Genomic DNA, 17,298 nt, shown 5'->3' with positions numbered 1-17,298 from the left:
TCCAGACTACCGGAGAATAGATTTGATTGCCAGATAGTCCAGAAAAAAATGGAGGGGTGGCAACCCTAGTGAGCATGGAGTTAGTATACATATAAGTAATGGGGAGGAGCGTGCTAAAAACTAGTTTTTTTTAGTTCATTTAAAGTGGTTTTCAGTGGACTTTTTCCCTAAGAAGGGGCATTGCGGAAAAAGAAAAATCATCACTGAGTCAGCTTGAACAGTTCCATTAAAAAGTCAATTATGAATCTTTCTACACTAAGATTTTCCATAGATAGCACAACTTTTTTTTTTTTTAGCTATTTATTGTATCAGCTACCATCTGATACAACAACCATGGTCCAAACCCCCTACACATTACATTCTAGTTTTACAGCAACTTTAAATGTGGGAGACTTACATTTTGCATGTTGGACAAGATTTTGAGGCAGCATAGAAGATAAAGAATATCAAACTTCAGAGGTACTGTTGTTTTTAATCTATAGGGGACAAAAGCTAAAACAATACTGGAAAGGTTTTACTACTGACGACAATTTTTCACTACAGTAACTAATTATTTCTGTAAAGGGTACCACCCCTTTTACTATTTTCTCATTTAGAACTAGTTGGGGGTAAAGTGATAACAGTCCCCCTTACTAGCAGGATTATGGATGCTCTAGTGAAAAAAGTCAGGTGAGAATGAAGGTTTTTCAGATATTAGAACAGCTATATCTCTGATACCCACACAAACACACTTCTAATCTTTAATCTGTGAAAACAATGTTTACAATCATTCTTCAAACCCTAGTTAATTTGGGTAAAGTAATTTTATTTTTGTATTTATTTCATTAATTAAATTTTACTTGTGCATAGGGTAGCTGGGCTGGTAATTTGACTCTTTCCAGCCACAACCTGGGCTCCAAGGAGCACAAAAACATGACAACAAACTTAAAAGAAATGTAAGCCTTTACAGAAATACATATGTTAATTACAGTAAAATATTGTCATTTTCATAGTGCGTTATTTGCACTAAATGTACAACACATTTCTCAAGAGCACAATAAGTGTAAGGTCACAGCAAAACTATTAATAGTATACGTAGGTGTGACCGCGTGCGCACACAGTAAATTTTGAAAAAGAAAACATATACTTATCAGCACATAAGACTGAGGGGTTTAGCAGTACAATTAAATGAGCAAGTGCAGATCATGGCAAATTTTGGTAAGTGTGAGGGTCAATAATGCTGAATTGCATTTTTCTATGGATTCTGTTTTTTTAGGTGTCATATTTATCTGGTGGTTATGGTTGGTTGCTTTTTGTGCGTTTTTTTCTCTTTTAAAATTTACTGTGATCTTTTGTCTTGGTGAATCCTGGGAGTGGGTTTTATTGTGCTGCTACAGTGATTCCTATTAATAAGGATTTTTCTCACTTCTCCAACTTGGTACAATCCTGGACTTGGCATATTTAAGTTACGGGGGGGGTTAAGTTTGTCTGTGTGTGTGTGTGTGTGTGTGTGTGTGTGTGTGTGTGTGTGTATATATATATATATATATATATATATATATATATATATATATATATACACACACACACACACATATATATATATATATATATATGTACACACCCATATACACTACATTTTATGGTTAAGTAACTTACAGTTACACAATTAGCAAAGTGGAAACCTGAGAGAATCAAATTCAAGACTACGGGATGAAGCTCGATCACAGCTCCTATCCTTAACTCTCTGACCTGAAGTATAAGAAAAACAAATTACTCTGGCTTTGCCGTACAGTTCTCCAAATCCTTGCTGTCACTCTATGTCATGAATCTGATAATATTCTCTCTGCATTTTTATGTTTACATCAATATTACAAAACATACACATGCACTATATTTACACATGCACATGGATGTGATGCGTTATACATTTACAGCAAACCAAAATGCAGAAAACCACCCAAGTGAATGGATCTCAGACGTGCTGAAAGCAACAAAAATCTAGAGAGTCAGCAAAAAGATACAACTGTGAAAATGTATTCTTTACTCAAACAGATCAGCCAACAAACCACTTTCAGCAACATCTGCCTTCATCAATTTATATGTACCTACCCGCACAAGAAAAACAAACTTCAATGGGGAAGTCATATGGATAATCACAGCCAAATGGCATTGCTTTCTGTGTGCAATAACCTCTTACTCTCTAGATGATATAGCCACTAAATGCCACATATCTTTGTTATAGTGTGTATAATACTATAGATTATATCACAAAATGAGTGTTTCACACACTAATAAATGCATTATAGTTATACTGTACACTCCATACATGTATGACATCCCCAGAATGCTATAATGTAACATCCTATTAAAGTAAAAAACATTTCAAGTACATGCCTAGTAAAACTGCTGCCTATTGATAACATACAGCAAAAATGCACCATTCAAAAGGCTATTCAATACTACTTACTAGAGGGGAGGTGAAAAAGTAACATCAATTCAATCTACTGACTTGCACAGAAACCACATTATTTCTACATTCCAGTTATTTCAATCAAAATCCTATTTAGTGCTATGTTTTTCTTTCGGCTTTTCCCGGTTAGGGGTCACCACAGCGGAACTCCGGTCTGCTAATGATTGGCAGTAGATTTTTACGGTGCCTAGGTGCCAGCTCGACGCCCAACCTTCAACAAAGGCATGCCCATTCACGCATGTCTTTCGAACACTACTCGACCGCGGGGAGGACATGCATACTCCACACAGAAGGTTATAAAATGGAGAAATTAAAAAGTAGCACTTCTGCTATCACAATGTTTACATACATTAGCACAACCTGTATGTCTGCAGCTTGCAATTGACTTATACAGCCCCTTAAAAAAGTAATGCAGCATTTTACATTTGCCTGAGCTGCTGCCTACAACTAGCAATGTCTTTAGGCTTTTCCCAGTCAGGGGTCACCACAGCGGCTCACTGGCCCGCAGACTGAATGGCAGTGGTCTTTTTACGGTGTAAAGTGCTAGCCCAGCATCCCACCTTCATAGAGGGGGCACGCATACACACAAGCACCTACCTGCATGTCTTTAAAACTCACTCAGCTGCAGGGAGGACATGCAGTCAGCACAGAAGGTGCACCAGCAGAGAATCGAACCAAAGAACCTCTTGCTGTGAGTTGAGAACATTAACAGCTGCACCACTGCGGCCGTACAACTCCAAGTTAAAAATCATTGTAACCGACAAGGAACTTCTATTTAATGTGGTATGTTTATTTTAAAAATGGCCACTGGGTTTTCTTACTATCTAGTACTATATATAAACCCAGTACTGTTGCCATTCAGTGCTTATATAAAATAATAAGGCACAGTCTTTAGCTTCTTACCTTCAATTAACTGACAAGTTAAAAGCTAAAAAACTTAAAATACCAAAAATACCAGCTTGATTTGAATGACTACAGCTGGATCAAGAGATAAACTGCCATTTCAACTTAGATATTGGCAGTCAAAACAGAAACAATTATAACAAGTGTAATGAAAGGGTAAGCTATATACATCCATAAGGAAACCAAGTGACTATTCCCATTTCTGATTCTGGCAACATAGATCAATGGTCATCTTTTGCAGAAACAGATGGAGTTAAGTGATATTAGACAAAACATATTCCATCTACAGCTGTAGTTGCATCCAGTTATGGGATACAAAATCTTTTATGAGCAAGAAGAAAAAAAGGGGTGGCAGGAAACATCCTAACAATGATAGAGATAGGCATTTCAAAATATGCAAAATGTTCTGACAGAAACTATAATGACAAGATTAGTGATATCTAAATTAATGCATCTAATGATGAAAAGGACGAGTCTGATAAAACTGCTCTCAGTAAAGGTCTAAATTTTACTCACTCACCCTACATATATCTGAGTTTCAGACTATAAACTATCTTAAGGCCTTCTATCAGTTGCTTAATTTAAAGCTCTGGTTTTTGGCTAAAGAGAATATTGGGAAAGATGAAAACTCTCTTGATATTGGTATATCCACAGCTAGAAGATTCACCTTAACATCCTTCTGTTAAAATATTTGAAAAAGTTGTTATCAAGGATTTGGATGATGAAGCTTCTGAGATTTTTTTAGAAAATGTAGTAACAATCTGACCATCTCATAGAATCCTTTTAAAAATTAAATAGTGATAACAGTTTGGCAATAACTACTGCTGATAAGATAGGCTGCATAGTTGTATGGAATAAGATGTTATATAATGGAGAAGAACATGACCAACTTATGAATCCACTCTTTTATACTAAGCTACCCTGTAATACAAACTCAGTTTTTAAACAGATTAATTTGTGGAAAACTGCACCAATCAACACGTAAATACTGAAACACTGAATCAGGAACTATCTGCTCATGAACCGGCGAACAGGACCACACCACTGTTTTTGCATAGCTCTCAAGAGTGTTATGGCAGTTGCATCACATCTTCGAACTCCTGCATATCATCTCAGCCACAACTCTCAGGAAACAGGGGCAAAGCTAAAAATAATGGCTAGAAAACCCATTATTGTTACTCATACCTTTCAAATGACCTCATTATGAGGAATGCTCATTTTAAGTCTTAAAAAGTCCATGTTCCTCACTGTTCCACATCTGAAGAGAATGCTATGCATTCAGTATTAAGAATTTTTCAAATTAATGTCACAGACAGCTGAGAGATATGCTCAGCAATAAAGAAAAGCTTTTCAATGTTATCATCTTTAGTGGTAGTAAATGTTTCGGGTGATAACGGTGGACTTTGCATAGCCATGTCACTCTATACTCTGGATTTACACAGTCCAGTGTTCTCCATTATTGCCCATAAACCTAAACTACAACTTTTTATATCTTGCCTAATATTCGTAAAAGAAAAAAAAACTATCAACCCATAGGCTCAAAACAGTTCCTCAACATAGAATATTTAGAAGTTTGACTTGCGCCTTCGTTGAATTCAGTTCAGGCTAGGATAAAAGATACCACAGAATTTTATAGTTAATATGTTTGCCAGGTTGAGTGGAAATGGCATATGGGCACCTTAGATATAGGTTCCTTGTACAGTAATGTACCCCCTTAAAGAGGGTTTTGCAAGCCTTAAGCTATCAGTTAAAGGAATTGGATTTATATGTTTATGAATTTAAAGACTTTCTACTATAATTGGCTGTATTGTTTCAAACAAAAATGCATTTTACTTCAAGAAAGAATATTATTTACACCTACTAAAATGTTGGTTGCCTCTGCTGCATCATATACAGATATTTTATGAGCTATTCAGAGATGAAACACATTAATATGAACACAAATGCACATCCAGAGAAAAAAAGACATGGAACAAGGTTTTTATATAGCTGTTGGGTGGTTTGGAAGGGGGATCAAAATGACTTGGCACAGTTTTAGTTACAATTTTTTTCATAAGGGAAGAGTTATTCACCACTGACATTTTACTGACAAGTCATTAAAACCACTGTATACAAAAAATCATTCTCAAAAAATCTATTTTATAGCAAGGACAGCTGTGTCCCTGCACTTGTTCCTAGGTGTGTTTCCAAATCACAATTTATGACATTGAAACCCATTTGCAGCATAGAATCAGGACCTGAAGAAGACTTGCAGGACCTAGTGCATATGTTTGTACAGAGATACTATGATGTTAAAAACATCCTTGAAGTTCAAATCTGTAGAGCACAACTGTTACAGTATCAACATTAGGATACCACCATTATTGACAGACAGCTGGTGAGCTTTAATACTGCTAGTAATGACAGCAAAGCTTTTTATATTAGAAGAATTATTACTAAGCACTGGATTATACTTTTATGAAATAATTTTCTAAATTCAGCATTATGGAAAGACTGCAAATTCAGACTTGTTATAATAAGATGATTGTAAATTAAGTTAAAGAAGGGGAAAGAACTTGGCACAATACTTAAACCAACATAAAAAGGTGTATCCTATCAGAATTATACAGAAGTTAGATGGTTGTAAGACTTCTGGTCATAACAGATAAAGTAAACACCTACTTAGCTGTGCAAGCACCCATGATGTGTATGTGTGTGGGGGGGGGGTCAGGCACCCACATCTCCATAACTTATATATATATTATATATATATATATATATATATATATATATATATATATATATATATATATATATATATATACCAATTCAGAGATAGCCATACCTTGGAGAAAAGGGGATATGCAGAGAAATGGCAATCTTGGCCTTATTATATACAAGTCTTTTTTTTTTGGGCCATTCAGTCTGTGTTTCAGGACTTGCTCTAGTGGGTCCTGACATTTCAAATGGTTACTTAGAAAAACATCTGGGATACTTAAAGAAAGAAAGACTGCACATTTTCATAATCTTGAATGTCACAGTGAATGTTGTGCCTCGTATAAAGATGCTTTGGTACATCCACAAGCAAAATTTGTTTTATTGGCACAGATATGACACTTATCATTGTACCACAATCTGCTTATCCCTTTTAATACTTCACTTTATTATACTTTTTAAAGTACTATGCCCACTTCTAATCAGGACAACCAAATTACCATTTCACCACTATTTCTCTGTTAACACTCAAACTTGCTTTTCTCTAATACCTCACTCTACTGTATTTCTTAAATTATTACTTATCCTATGCACCACTCTCCTACCTTTAAAGTGTCAGTACAAAGCCTATAAAAACAAACTTTATTTGCACTGACATTTACATTACATATTCACTGAAACTGCATTATAAAATGAGTTATTGTAAATACTGATGGCATTAAATATGATACCTTGGTCCTTTTCTCCCTGGGCCTCAAATATCTTAACCATTATAGTGAGCCCCAACATTTAACCGTAGATGTTCTTTTCATCTATCACCTTTCTTTTTTCTTTTGTGCTTATCCCTTTAAAATGTTCTTTTTCCGTCTTTTACCCTTTTACCAATAGAATTATTTTCCCCCTTTACTACCCCCCTTTACTACCTCCCAGTTTATGTCTTCATCACTTATTTCAGAACTACCTTCTATGTCCTCTGTACTATTTTTTCTCATCTAAATTTTCTTCTATTTATATTACTTCTAACATTTCTTCCCTTTGTTCATTTGCTTCTCTTTCTTTTTCTTTACTGTTACTTTCATTTTTGTAATGCATCCATAAATATCCAATTTTGTTATATTTAGAACATTTCAATTCACATTTTTTGCATCATGTCCCATTTCCCCACAAATATAACATTTTCTTTTGTCATGTTACTTGTCAAATGTCCTTTTCCACAAAAAAAAAAAAAAAAAATATAAAAAGTTTTGGGTTGTCCCCAGTATTTTACAACACCCCTATTCCCCCTCAACATTGATTATGTTTGGTAAATGTATACTTTTTTCTCTTCCTATTTTAACACAATATTACAATCCTAGCCACCAGTCCATAAATCTCTTTTGTCAAAATTTTTGCAGCATCCAGTCCTTCTTTACATAAAGAAGGAAAAAGGTCCAAAGACTGGATAAATGCTTGGTTTACACCTCAAAGCAGTAACAAAAATAAAATAAAACAAGCTGACCATGGCTGAATAAACTTCCAAGTTCCAGGTTCCAAGAAAATAGAGCTTTAATGAAAACAAGAGTAAGCGCTTTCGCGATTCAACAACTAATCGTTTCTTCAGACTCATTCAAACATATATCAAGACAATAAATTTAAATCAAGGCACATCCAATCAAAGAGCTGTTTCTCTGTGATGTCATGCAATTCATTAAAAACAGAAATACAACATATAAAAGGTTCTTATTAAAAGCATATGTTATGTTAAAACAGCTATATATGCTTGAGCATCTAAGAGATATAGCTAATAAGAAAGATACTAGCGCTCTGGCTAAACATGTACAGGCAGAGAACTCATACCATGTTTTTAACTTTATGGTGGTACAAATCATTAATAAAAATAACAGAGGAGGGGACATTAAGAACAAAGTGGAAGAGGCAGAACAAAAATGGATTTTGCAACTTCAGGCAGATAAGCCCCCTGGGCTAAACAGTGCAGTTTCTTTGAAACCCTTTGTGAAATCAAGACCACTGAAGCATTTTTACTTCTGTTTCTAACATAACATATGCTAGAAAGTACAGTTTTGTACCTACCATAAATGTAGATGTCCGATAGGTATGCATCTGCAGTCATAACATATGGGTTGTCCTGCCTCAGGCAGCCCTTCGGTCGGCCGGATTCCAAAGTCTGGGTCTGGCCTCGGCTGATGTCGCACTTCACCCGACGTCATAGCTTCTGGGGTATAAAGGCATCAGCCGACGCCATTTTCCTCAGTGTTTCTTGCCCCAGATGCCAGGTGCCCTCTAGGAAGGCTAAATTTGGATAAATGTAGAAAATTCCAAACAGTAGAAAGCAAAATATATATATATACATATATACATACAAACAAATACACCATAACAGATTCCCCCAGCTAGCTAAAAGAGGGGTAAGCACCCTAGGAATACCACAGAGGGAAAGGAGGGTGGGTAATCCTGACTGCAGATGCATACCTATCGGACATCTACATTTATGGTAGGTACAAAACTGTACTATGTCCTTGAAGGATGCATCTGCAGTCATAACATATGGGTAGAATACCATAGCCAAACTGGGGGAGGAGGCACTAAGATAATGATGGTGTAGTTAAGATCCCCTGTAAAACTGCAGTTGCATAACCTGCTCAGGATCTGGAGTATAAAGGAAGATTGTAATGCTTGGCAAATGTATGCACGGAGCTCCAAGTAGCAGCTTCTAAAATGTCTTTGGTAGCCACTCCTCGTAGGAAAGCTGTAGTGGTGGCTGTGGCTCTTGTGGAGTGAGGCCTTGATATTTTCAGGAGTTGTCTTTCCATGAAAAGAGTAGCAGAATCGAATGCAATTTCCTATCCATTTTGAAATTGCCTGTTTGGAAATTGCTTTTCCTTGCACTCCTGTTGCATATGCTACCAGAAGCTGGTCAGTTTTTCTGCTGGTTTTAGTTCTGTCCAGATAGTAGCGTAGTTGTCTGTGTACATCCAAGGTGTGCAATAGTTTTTCCCCCCTGTTCTGTGGATTAGGGAAGAATGTAGGCAAATGAATAGCTTGGTTCAAGGATACCCTGGATACAACCTTTGGCATGAAAGTAGGATTGGTTCTCAGAGACACTCTATCCTGGTGAAAGATAAGGAAAGGCTGCACTGCCATTAATGCCTGTAACTCGGATACCCTTCTTGCTGAAGTGATTGCTAGAAGGAAAGCAGTTTTCCAAGATAAGAACTGTAAGTCTGCTGATGCTGCTGGTTCAAAAGGGGAAGTGTTAATTTTTCCAGCACAAAATTGAGATCCCATGCAGGCAGAGGTGGTTTCCTTGGAGGTTTTACATTTTGATCCCTCTTAAGAATTGTCTGAGGAGAGGGTGAGAGAAGATAGGAGGATCCATGTTGTACTCTGCTGAAATTGCTGAAGCATGAATCTTAATGGAAGAATAGGAGAGGCCATTGTGGAACAGTTCTGCTAAGTATTCTAGGATGTGTGCTAGGTTTGCCAGTGTGACATTTGTACCCTTTGATGCACTCCAAATGAGGAATCTCTTCCATTTAGCTGAGTATGTTTTTCTTTTGGAGGGTCTGCGAGCCTCCAGGATAATGTCCTTGACCCTCTGAGATAAAACATTTTGGTTTTGTTTTATGCAATTTTCCAGGCAGTTAGCTGCAACGTTTTCAAGTTTGGATGCAGGGTCCTGTAGTTGTTCTGCGTTAGAAGTAAAGGCCATAGAGGTAGACGCCATGAGTTCGTTCGAGACATGCTTCTCAGTAGCGGATACCAATGCTGCCTTGGCCAGTCTGGAGCTATCAGAATCACCTTTGGCTGTTCCTCCCTGATCTTCAGTAGAACTTTGTACATCAATGGGAGAGGTGGAAAGGCATAAACTGTCAGGGCCTTCCAGCTGAAAGAAAGGGAGTCCACCCTCCAGGCTTGTGGGTGGTATTCTCTTGAGCAGAATTTCTTCAGTTGGTGGTTGAGTGGGGAGGCGAACAGGTCTATCTCTGGCATTCCCCATTTCTTTGTTATGTTTTTGAAGATGTCTGGATGCAGCATCCATTCGTGAGCATTCGTGGTAGTTCTGCTTAAGCTGTCTGCTAGTGAATTCTCTTTTCCTGGTATGAATTTGGCCTGCAGTTGAATGTTGAGATTCAGGCCTAGGTTCCACAGGTCCATTACCATCCAGCATAGAGGGTAGGAATGCGTGCCTCCCTGTTTGTTGATGTACCACATGACTGTGGTATTGTCTGTCCTTATCAGCAGAAGTCCTTGCTGGAGGAATGGTTTGAATGCCTCAATTGCATGCTTCACTGCCAGCATCTCCTTTAGATTTATGTGTAGATTCAGCTGGTCTTGAGACCATAAGCCTTGGATACACTTGTCTTCCATGTGTGCCCCCCAGCCTAGGTCTGAGGCGTCCATGGTGATGGTCTGCCTTGGCTGTGGTTTGTGGAAAGGCAACCCTCTGTTGGTCTGGCAGGCCTGAGCCCACCACAGGAATTCTTTTTTCAGACATGGAATGATTGGTATCATGGTTTCTAGACTGTGCCTGTGTTGAGACCATACATTCCTTAGGTACCATTGTAATTTTCTCATATGCAGCCTGGCATGCGGGATCAAGATTATGCAAGATGCCATGTAACCCAGGGCCTGCAGGACTTTCCTTGCAGTAAGCTGGGTTTGTCTTGTCAAAGCCATGAAGTAGACTGGTAGTTGCTTTTGTTTTTCTTCTGTGAGAAAAGCCATCTGAGTTATTGTGTCCAGTTCTGCACCCAAAAATGTTATCCTTTGGGATGGCACTAGTCTTGACTTCTGGATGTTGACTGTGTATCCCAAGGCTTGTAACAGTTGTATGGCATAGGCCAAATCCTTTATTATTTGTGTCTTGTTGTCCGCTTGTATTAGGCAGTCGTCCAGGTATGGGTAGATTTGAATTCCCTGAAGCCTGCAATGTGCAATTACTGATGCCAGGCATTTCGTGAATACTCTGGGCGCAGTAGATAAGCCAAAGGGCAATGCTGAGAATTGATAATGCTCTGATCCTGCAAGAAATCTGAGGTGTCTTCTGCAATCTGGTCGTATAGGGACGTGCAGGTATGCCTCCTTGAGATCTAGAGTCACCAGCCAAGACTCCTTGCCCAACATGGGAAGAAGTTGCTGTAGGGTCAGCATCTTGAATTTTGGTACAATGAGATATGTGTTTAGTGCGGACAAGTCAAGAATAGGCCTCCATTGAGTTTCTTTTCTTGGTACAAGGAATAGTCTGGAGTAAAATCCTTGGCCTTGTTCCATAGATGGTACCCTTTCTATTGCTCTCATCCTTAGTAAGTTGAAGATTTGTTTTAGAGCCTCTGGCTTCTGGCTTGGTGGAAGGTTTGGCATTCCTCTCTTTTTTGGTAAAGTGTGGAAGTGAAACCTGTAGCCCTTGTCTATTGTTTGCAATGTCCATTTGTCTCCTGTAATGCAATGCCAGTTTTTTGAAAATAAAGGTAACTTTCCGCCCAAGGGTGCTTCCAGTTGCTCCCTGGTAGGCGGAGTCAGAGCCAAGTCATTGTGTCTGCCCTGTGGAAGTGGTTGTAGTCGCAGCTGTGGCGGTACTCCTCTGGTTGGCAGGTTGCCACTGACGACCCCTGTAGGCACCCCTAGATTGACCTCTGCCTCTTGGGCGTCTATTTCTGCCTCTCTGTGCTCTGGAGGTGTCTGGAAAGGACCAATTTTTTGAAGGCCAGTTTCTGCTGAACCTCGGAGGTTGGACCTGCAGAAAATCCTTGACTGTTTGCACAGATTTAGCTTTTTCTTCCACTTTCTTTAGAATCTCCTGTGCAGGGGAGCCAAATAAACTTTGTTTCTCCATAGGGGCATCCAGGAGTTTAGACTTGATATGGTCTGGCAAGGATTGCTCTTTTAGCCAGGCATGCCTTCGAATCACTGCTCCAGTCATAGCTGATCTAAATGAAGCCTCCAGTGCATCATAGCCACATTTTAAGAAATGATTACTGACCTGCTGAGAGTTGTGTACCAAATCCTGAAGGGACTTGCGGTCTAAAGGTTCAGGAGAGGATAGCTTTTTATTCAGCTGATCTAACAAAAATTCCTGGTACTGTATCATATGGAATTGACAGTTTAAAGCCCTGGCAGAAAGAGTAGCAGATGTATAAACCTTTTTCCCCCATCTCTCTAATGCTCTTGACTCTCTTTCAGAGGGTAGGGGTTTTTTGGCAGTGGCAGCTGCAACGCCCTTTGGGCCCTGAGAAATAGTTTCTGGGTCTGCAGCATGGGCCTTATACAAGTGGAAGTGAGAATCCGGGACCCTGTAATATCTGTCAGGTTTGGCAGGGGCCGGGGGAAGAGAATCAGGGGTAGAACTGGCATCATTGTATGCATCATCAACAACTGATAGTACAGGTGGTATGGCTAAAGGCCTATGCTGTGGCAAGTGTAAAAAAGTCCTTAGCCTTTTCCTAGAATCAGAAAAATCCTGACCCTGCCATTGGAAGTGTTCCCTCATTGAGTGCAAAGTTTCCCCAAAGGAAAATTCTTCTGGGGGGGGAGGCAGAAGGAATTGTGTCTTCTGCATCCGAATCCTCATGAGGTGAGTATGGTCCTTCCTGATGGTCTGATAAATCTGATCCATCCGAGGAATAATCAGAGGAGAGAGGTTCAGGGGGTTCAGTCCTAGGCCTTTTGTCCGGAGGAGGTTGTGAGGCCCTGTCTGGGTGAGGTTGGGATCCCCTAATCAGAGATTTAAGGTCCTCAGCAAGGCTGAGAATCTGAGAACTTGAGGAGGGTCTCTGAGAGGAAGCTTTTGTTGGTAAGGCCTTGGAAATTTTAGCTGCTTTAGCCCTGAAGAAGGCCTTAATAGACATGGAAGCAGGGGGTCTAGCTGCCCCACGTGCAGGAGTAGAGATGTCCAACGGAATGGTGTCGGACAATTCTTGTGCGCCTGCTTCTTCGGTAGGAATTTCTGTAGCCGACTCAGCCAGGGCCTCTCTGGCCTTGGTTGTCGGAGGCATGTTTTCGGCAGAAGGAAGAACCGAGGACTCGGTTTTAGCCGAAACCGAGACACTCGCGGCAGGCCTAACCGTGGTTTCAGCCGAAACTGCGGGCCACAAGTGTCAGTCCTTTTCCTTGCGTTTTTTGGCTAAATGTGTAGTCGGAGTCTCCGATGGCATTTTATATGCAAAAGCGGGACCAATAAACTCTTCTGCAAACTCCGACCGACGTCTAAGTGTCCGTCGGTTGAAGGAAGCACAGGCTAAACAAGCTGATACGTCGTGGTCTGGGCCTAAGCAAGGAAGGCAGTAAGAGTGGAAATCCTTATGAGGTATTTGTTTCCCACAAGTTAAACAATTATTTACTTTGTCTGACATCGGCTGAGGCAAGAAAGAGTCCCCAACGGGGTACTTAGCTTTTAGAAGTCTTGGTAGCTGAAATCTCTGGATCTGACCGACCGGCACTTGCAAACAGCTTCTGCTTCGGGCACCGCGCGGCAAGAAAGACTGAGGAAAATGGCGTCGGCTGATGCCTTTATACCCCAGAAGCTATGACGTCGGGTGAAGTGCGACATCAGCCGAGGCCAGACCCAGACTTTGGAATCCGGCCGACCGAAGAGCTGCCTGAGGCAGGACAACCCATATGTTATGACTGCAGATGCATCCTTGAAGGACATCATCGTCTTTCCTCACTGGGAAAATAACCACTTGGCCACCATGGTGAACTTTGCCCTTTCTCCACCGTAGTGCAATTTCTGAGATGGTATATTTAAGTAGGGGTGTATGAGGGGCAAATCTCCCCACAATGGTTGCAATTTGATACAGTTGTATTTTTTTTTCTTTGGTGGCCAAGTGGTTACTTTCCCAGACAGGAAAGATGCTATTTCGGGAAGGCTTAGCTTCATTCCCAGTTCCTGACCGTTTCTTTTCCTATTTTTAACTCTTTTCCAACTGTATTGTCTTCTTAATCACTTCCCAATTTATATTTTCATCTCTGATCTCTGTGCTATTTTCCCTTTCTCCTTCCCCTTTTTATACATTAACCATACTTTCCTTCTTCATATAACTCACTACTTTCTCTTTCCTCTGTTGTTCCTCTAATTTTATATATATATATATATATATATATATATTTTTTTTTTTTTATTTGTTTTGTTGCTCTGGTAAACATTCTAACCTCCTCTCCTTCTCACAATCCATCCACGTCATGTTTGCTTACATTTATAACACATTTCTTTACAGTCTTTTTTACATTATGACTAATTTCTCAACATAAACATCTTTTTTTTCACAATTGTTAAAATGTGTCTCTTTCCCACAAAAAAAAATTTAAAAAAAAATACACGTTCTCGGTTGTCCCCAATTCTTAGCAGCAGTTCTATTCCTATCAGCATTAATTATACTTGGAATATGTACAATTTTACCATTTGCCATTTTCAAAATCACCAAAGCACCTGTCCTCCTCTATTATCAAAGACTTTTGAAATGGCTTTTACTTCATTACAATAGTTCTTAGGTAAATATTTTGACAGTCTCTCTTTCAGTCTCTGTTTGAAACTGTACATTGATTTTTCTTTGCATTTCTCGAAAAAATGTCTTAACTACAGGCAGTTCTTGAGTTAAGGATGAGATCTGTTTTTAGTCTGTCCATATGTCAAATTTGTATGCAAGTCGAAACACGTACAAATGATTCTTATTAAATGTCACAGTCAAATGTTTGCCTCAGTCTAGTACTTATTTTACTTTTCTTTGCAGATAAAACACTTCAGAAACATTTCCAAATAAAAGAAATCTTGCACATAATATTGTATACTGTAGCTATGCTTCTTTACTTCCTATCAACATTCCTGGTTTAAGGCATCATATTATTAAATGCATTGTTTATGAGGTCTTTTTCAGACACATACACACACCATACCTCTCAGCTATACAGATTTTCGCAGAATGTCCAGATTTTTACCTCATATTTTGGTCCATCTTTCATAAAATTGTGGTTGTCTAACAAAAGTAGTGGCAAATCATTAAAGACTGAAGTTAGAAAATAATGACAGGCATTTGAGTTTCAGAATTCATGCCCTTAAAAAAATTCATGTTAATGCAAAACCTGTGATTCTATCAACTTTCTAAGTTTGTAAGAGCAACATTTATTAAAATTGTTCATATTTTTGGGCATTGGTCCCACTTTTATTTATGGCTTTCCCCAGATTTATTGCTCTAAGAGGTTTAGATGCATCTCACACACACAACACAAATCATTTAAAATATGCTATTGTGAGCCTTTGTCACCCCTTAATTTTAGGCTTATCCAGATTCCTTGAGCTAAGAGGAAAGGTACACAAACCCATACCTCTGAACTGTTCAGATTTTTGCCTCATATTTTTCATCTGTTTCTAATAAAATTGTGTTTTTCTGGCAAGTCATTGAGGGGTATAGTCAGAAAATAATGGCAGTCATACAGAGCAGAAAATTAATGCTAATTCAAATTCTGCTGTTCTATCTACTTTCTAAGTTTATAAGAGAAATATTTAAAAAGTGTCCCTATATTTGAGCCTTTGTCCTCCCATTAATTACAGCTTTGTCCAGATTTCTTACTGTAAGAGGTATGGGTGGAATATCAAGTCCTCTGATACACATACACACACTCTTAACCCTATTTTACCTATTCCAAAACTAATCCCACTCTCCTTATGCAACCCACCTCTTATCTGCTTGCCAGAGGATCCCTCACTTGCTCTCACTCTTCACTCTCACTCTCACACAAACACACAGTCTCTTCTTCATTCATACATGCATTCACTCACACACCATTCTCACTCTCCCAATCTCTCACACACACATTCACTTGCTCATTCACAAATGCATTCACTCGCAAGTCACTCTCACTCTCCTGATCTCTCACACACACAAATTTGGGCAACTTTAGGGATTTCAATTTTTTTTTCACATTATTTCTGACATTGCAGCAGCCCATTCGTATCTATGGGTTGTCTGCATGTTGGATGTCCATAACCTGGGGACTGCCTGTATATAATTGTTCCATGGGAAAATGTCTTTTTTTCTCTCCATACTTCTTTAGAAAAACTTCTAAAATCTCAGCAGTTGCAAAGAAAATGTCACAGTACGTCTCTGTTTATTCCCAAATTTCATACCTATCCAACTTATGAGATACTACTTTAATTCTTCCATCTTCTTATTCTGCTTCTTGATATGTCCCTTCTATTTCCACAAATGATTCATTTTGCCTTTCTTCCCTACTGCTTACTTTCTCTATTTCATCCCACAAAGCTTCCTTTCCTGTCTCCGGTTTCTCAAATTCTCCAATATATCATCCCACAACCCTCCCAACTGGAGGGTTGTAATTATAAATTTCTCCCTCGGTCTTCAACTGCTCAAATAACCCCTTTTGGAAGATTTCCTCAGAATCTTCCATTTGATTTCCTTTCTCAACAAACTGAACATTTTCTTCTGTCGTAGAGGGAAACAATGCTACAGATCCAGCATAAACCCCAGTTCCAATTCCTTCTGTCTCCATGTTTACGTGCCATTCTCCCAGCCACCTCTGCACTAGGAACAAAACAGATGCTCACACTCGTTAGCCACATGCAATATGAGTGCAGTAATGAGTATGGGAAGTGTCCTGATGCCCTGGGCAAATTTCCCCTACTAGTACAAACACCTCTGGTATCCCCAGAAAAGAGGCTACTAGCCTAGTGAGACTAAACCGGTCAACAAAAGGACAAATAAAAAATAAAAATATAGAAATGTGTGTGTGTGTGTTGGTGTGCGAGTGGATGTGTGTGCATGCGTGCGTGCTATATCTACTGTAGCCACTAGATGAAGCCAGATAGATTTCTGTGACATGGAATCTCCTTGTGCATGAAATACAATTAGAATTATCAACCAAAATACTTGTATGGAATGCTTATTTTATGATACATCATTTGAATCATTATTTATGACCAGGTTTGGATCAGTAATAATTTACTGAAAACATCTTAATATCCATTGTTTATAAGAAGTGAAAATCAGAAAGTGGTACTTGATAAGCAATTTTTTTTAATGATTATGTTTCTTTTATGTGTTTTTTGGGTTGCTGGTACACTTTTGTTTTAATGTTTCTGAAATGGTTTTGAATTGGTTTATTACGTCACATGTTTAAGTTTATGACATATGACAGGCACAACCAATGGCTAATTTACACTGATGAAGCAGTCAGGTGAAAGCATTATCAGTTATTTAATAGAATAATAATGATATTTACATCACTTTCTGTTCTGT

At 38.9% G+C, this 17,298-nt stretch overlaps 1 protein-coding gene across 3 annotated transcripts in view; it reads right to left on the bottom strand.

Annotated features, from left to right (window-relative positions):
* MFSD11 (major facilitator superfamily domain containing 11) overlaps window positions 1-17,298 on the bottom strand; it is a 2,028,489-nt gene that overhangs the window by 456,153 nt on the left and 1,555,038 nt on the right. The window lies entirely within an intron of this gene.

This window comes from Protopterus annectens, chromosome 12.part0 (genome assembly GCF_019279795.1).
Source record: "Protopterus annectens isolate FY-2018-M chromosome 12.part0, PAN1.0, whole genome shotgun sequence".
Lineage (NCBI taxonomy): Eukaryota > Metazoa > Chordata > Ceratodontiformes > Protopteridae > Protopterus > Protopterus annectens.
Note: the sequence above shows the minus strand (reverse complement) of the source record. Positions and strands in the feature narration are given on the sequence as shown.